We start from the raw sequence: 5,049 nt of genomic DNA, 5'->3' as shown, positions 1-5,049 counted from the left end.
TCTGGTCAATGGTGACCCCCAGGAGGTAGTTATGTAAATTCCTGGATTCTTTTACCTCAATCTGGTTCAGTAAAATTACTGAGTCGAATACCTCTTGTGCTTTGAACAAAGCAGTCTTTATCACCGGCCAGTAAGACCTATCAGACAGAAGATATACTCTCTGGATAGAGCGTACACACTCCCTACGGATAGGTGAAGTTACATCGTAAAGCGTTAACAATTATACAGTTTTGAAATCAGATAACAAAATACAAATGGATTGACAGTCTAACTCAGCCACTCATTAGTCAATCTATATGAGATGTTTTTCTTGAAAGCTCAAGCATTGCCTCTAAATGTTCCAATCTAGTGGTGTGACTATTAGCTGAGACCTTGCAATTCTGCAGATGTATTTCATGTTACAATTATATATTATTGGCAGGATTAGTGACTTGAAACCTTGAGAAAGACTGTTAGCTATGCTGATGTTGCACTATTTGCAATCTGACATTCTCCCAGCTATTCTTCCATGGCTTATACATTTTCATATATCCCGTTTACTTTACTGTCCTTAATTCCATATATTCCGTTCAGATATCCACAGTTACACTCATCCACCACACAATTTATGTAAACCCCAAACACTTGAGAACTTGACTAATGCTCTGATAGCCCCTTCATTACAACTACTGCCAGCAAATGAAACATTAAAAATAATATTTACAACTTCACAAATCCACCACAAAGAAACAAAGATCAATCTGTTTTTGAACAATAGGACAGCCCCACAAATGCAGGGCCTCAAAAAATTGATTAAAACTCTGAGTGCTCCTCTCCACGGAAATCTTTAGTAAAAGGCGAAAGATTTATACGATCTGAAGAGAAACCAGAGTGTACTGAATATTCATGATCAGCTCCTTGCCCCCAAGCGGCGACTTGCCTCTTTAACGTTGTACTGAGCTGCTAGAACTAACTTCCAGAAAAAATATATTACCTCAAATCAATACAGCACGAGGGAAAGTAACTGAAAACCAGTGGAAACCAGTTAAACCTGAAGTTTATTTTGGTTTCTTGCTAAGTATTATGTCGAACATTATGGGTATGTAAATGAGCTCTGAGTTTTGTGTGGGCTGGGTTTACAGTGACGTGTCCAATTCTTCGGTGCAACTTTACTTCGGGTTTTTATTCTCTCTCTGTGTGTTTGAAGCTTAAGGTAAACATTTTGGATCAGTGTGGTTTCTGCTAGTGAGCAAATGTGTTTTAGTTCATACAGGAAGCCATTAACACAATGGGGCCAAGTTTCGGCCTGAGTTGCTCCTGTTTTTTTGGAGCAACTGGTTTAGAATGGAGTATCTTAGAAATTGCAATTCTCGGCATTTAGTTTGCTCCGGTTCTAGTCAGTTGGAACAGTTTCAGTTTGGAACAGATTTTTTTTTCAAAAGGGGGCGTGTCCAACCACTTACGCCCGTTTTGAAAGTTTAGGCAGTGAAAACATACTCCAAACTAACTTAGAATGGAGTAAGTGTAGATTTTTATACGCTCAGAAAAACCTTGCCTACACTTAGAAAATCAGGCGTAGGTTAGAAATCAGGCGTAGGGAATGGGGGGGGGGGGTGTGGTGGGGTGCTAGGGTTTAAAGGGAAGTTTACAAACATTAAACACTTCAGTTTTACAAATAAAGAGCCATCATCAATAATAAATGATAAATCAATCAAAAAAAATTAATAAGAAATTAAAAAAAAAATTTAAATCAGTAAATAAAACATTTTCTGCTCACTGACTGCAGCACCGGGAGCCCTCCAACAGCGTGCTGGGTCGCCCCCCCCAGTGTCAGTGTCACTATCTCTCTGTCTGTCTGTGTGTGTGTCTCTCACTCTCTGTCTGTCAGTGTCTGTGTTTCTGACAGCGGGGTGGGGGGAGGGGGGGGGCAGGGGGAAGGAGGGGGGAGGGAGAAGGGAGGGGATGGAGGGAAGGGAGAGAGGGGAGGAGAGCGGGGAGAGGGGGAGAGGAAGAGGAGAGGGGGGAGAGGGGGAGAGGAGGAGGGGAGGAGAGGGGAGGGGGGAGAAGGGAGGGAGGGGGGGAGAAGGGAGGGAGGAGGGGAGAAGAAAGGGAGGGGGAGAAGGGAGGGAGTGGGGGGGGAGAAAGGAGGGGGAGGAGAAGGAGAGGGAGGCTAAATGGGCTGGGCCCAAGCCTTCAGGCGGAACCAGTCCCCAGCACCAGATTTACAGGTAGGTGGCGTCGGGTTGGGTCGGGTCTGGGGGGGTGGGGGGGGGGGGCGGTGGGGGGGGGGGTGAGCGCGGCGTCGGCGTCAGGGTCGGGGTCGGGAGCGTGGGTCGGATCGGGTCGGGTCCGGTCCGGGGGCGGGGCGGGGGAGGAGGGAAAGGTCGGGGCGGGTTGGGGGGGCGGGGGGAGCGAGTGTCGAGTCGGGTCGGGAGGAAGCAGGAGCTGGCCGTGGGAGGAGCCTTATCCACGCAGCCCCAGTGAGGCCATTCGGCCAGTGCTAGGGGCTGCTGCTTCGGGCCCCTCCCACAGTTTTGGGCACCTGGAGCTACTGTACATGCGCGCCCACTGTAGCGCGCCTGTGCAGAGGTCCCGGCACTGTTTTCAGCACAGAGACCTAGCTCCGCCCCCCACAGCTCATACTGCGCCGTGCCCAGCTCCAGAGGACCTGCAGGGAGACGGAGAATAGGTACGTTTTTTTTAGGCGCACTTTGTCGGGGCTGCGCTGTTCTAGGCGCGGCCCAAAACTTGGGCCCAATGAGAGCAGACACAGAGCTCAGAGCCGTGCACTGTCCACGTCTAGTATCCATTTCACTGATTTCAATGATATAAACCAGACTGGTGCAATCCAAGATGTTGCAAAAAAATTTTACTGTACCCTCCCCCACTCCGTGTACCACATGTAACGTAATTTGATGGCTGTATTACAATGTATCCTGGATTGTACTGAATTGTACCTCGAAATGTCAAGCAAGCAAATGTACTGAACGGAACTGCCGTCAGCATCCAAATGTATTGTATGGAATTGCTGACCGCATCCAAATGTACTGAACTGCTTTCCAATGTATTGTGCAAATTTTAATATGAATAAAGCATATTTTGAAGTTAAAAATTTTTTAACAAACAAGCGGTGAACCAGGGCGTCCGAAACACCATCCGAGTGACTGTAAAGAAAGTGGAAGGACAGACAACGATGCACCGGGACATCTTCGTGAAGAAAATTCTGCTTGAAACCTGTGGCATGAAAATCGCAGATGTCTTCGCCTTGCAGGAGAGGTTACTTTGATGTAACCTTCAGAAATGTTAACCTGAAGTTCCTGAAGGGTTTGGAGGAGGCAAGTGAACCACTGCGGTCAATGCTGACTTGGGAACCACTGTTCACCCTCCCGTCGCAGAGAAGACGCACTATCACAATGCAGATGTACAACCCCTACATCCCGGTCATTGATGTGCTCACATTACTCGCCAGGTATGTCGATGGGGCAGGAAACAGCAGCGACCTGAAAGACTTCCACGGGTTTTGGACCAGCAAGCACCAGATCCAGGTCACCATGAAGGTGGACACCAGCGGAACCATCCTGCACCCCCCCTCCAGCTTCGCCATCAGAGGAAGTCGGGGCTACATGGTGTACGCTGGCCAACCCAACATGTGCCGCACCTGCGGGAAGGCAGGCCATGTGGCGGCAAGCTGCAAAGCAAAATGAGGAGAGACTGGATCGACTGGGCCTGTATTCACTGGAGTTTAGAAAGATGAGAGGGGATCTCATAGAAACTTATAAAATTCAGACGGGACTGGACAGGTTAGATGCAGGAAGAATGTTCCCGATGTTGGGAAAGTCCAGAACCAGGGGACACAGTCTAAGGATAAGGGGTAAGCCATTTAGGACTGAGATGAGGAGAAACTTCTTCACTCAGAGAGTTGTTAACCTGTGGAATTCCCTACCGCAGAGAGTCGTTGATGCCAGTTCATTGGATATATTCAAGAGGGAGTTAGATATGGCCCTTACTGCTAAAGGTATCAAGGGGTATGGAGAGAAAGCAGGAAAGTGGTACTAAGGTGAATGATCAGCCATGATCTTATTGAATGGTGGTGCAGGCTCTATGTTTCTATAAAAGCAGAGAAGTCCTGCTGCAACTGTACAGGGTATTGGTGAGGCCACACCTGAAGTATTGCGTACAGTTTTGTTCTCCATATTTAAGGAAGGATATACTTGGATTGGAGGCAGTTCAGATCTGGAGTCAGGCAAGGCTGTCCTCTCTCGTCTGTCTTGTTTGTGTGTTGTATCGAGCCCTTTGCCGGGTCCATCAGGAATGATGCGGGCATTAGAGGGGTGAAGATCCCAAGCAGTGGAGGCGCTCAGGTAAAGACCTCCCTGCACATGGACGATGTCGCCATCTTTTGCTCGGATCCGCAGTCGGTTCGCAGATTTCTCACAATCTGCGACCAGTTTGAACTGGCCTAGGGAGCAAAGGTCAATCGCAGCAAAAGCGAGCCCCTGCTCTTTGGCAACTGGGCCGACCGATCCTTTATTTCCTTCACCGTTAAACCAGATTACCTGAAGGTGTTGGGAATATGGTTCGGAGCGGACGGGGCGTGTGCCAAAAACTGGGAAGAGCGTATAGCCAAAATGAAGCAAAAACTGGGATGGTGGAAGCTGCGCTCCCTCTCCATGGCAGGAAAGAACCTGGTCATCAGGAGTGAGGTGCTCTCGGGGTTGCTGCACGTGGCACAGGTCTGGCCCATCTCTCGCTCCTGTGCCGTGGCAGTCACCCGGGCCGTCTTCCACTTTGTCTGGAGGTCCAAAATGGAACGTGTCTGCAGAGACACAATGTACAAATCTCTGGACAGTGGAGGAAAGGATGTTCCATACGTGGCCCTCATCCTGATGGCCACCTTTGTGTGCGGCTGCATCAAGCTGTGCACAGACCCCTGGTACGCAAACACCAAGTGTCACTACGTGCTGAGGTTCTACCTGTCCCCGGTGTTGCGAAGGATGGGTCTGGCCATGCTGCCGTGAAACGCCCCCACCAGTTGGACCATGCCTGTCCACCTGTCCTTCGTGGAAAAGT

General features: G+C 49.1%; 1 non-coding gene across 1 annotated transcript; it reads right to left on the bottom strand.

Annotated features, from left to right (window-relative positions):
- Window positions 1-760: 760 nt before the first annotated feature.
- Window positions 761-874, bottom strand: LOC139274424 (U5 spliceosomal RNA). Its single transcript, XR_011595482.1, has one exon. It is a non-coding gene; the product is annotated as a U5 spliceosomal RNA (small nuclear RNA).
- Window positions 875-5,049: the final 4,175 nt, after the last annotated feature.

This window comes from Pristiophorus japonicus, chromosome 9, assembly GCF_044704955.1.
Source record: "Pristiophorus japonicus isolate sPriJap1 chromosome 9, sPriJap1.hap1, whole genome shotgun sequence".
NCBI classification, from domain to species: Eukaryota; Metazoa; Chordata; class Chondrichthyes; family Pristiophoridae; genus Pristiophorus; species Pristiophorus japonicus.
The sequence above is the reverse complement of the archived record's forward strand: the minus strand, read 5'-3'. Positions and strand labels throughout refer to the sequence as shown.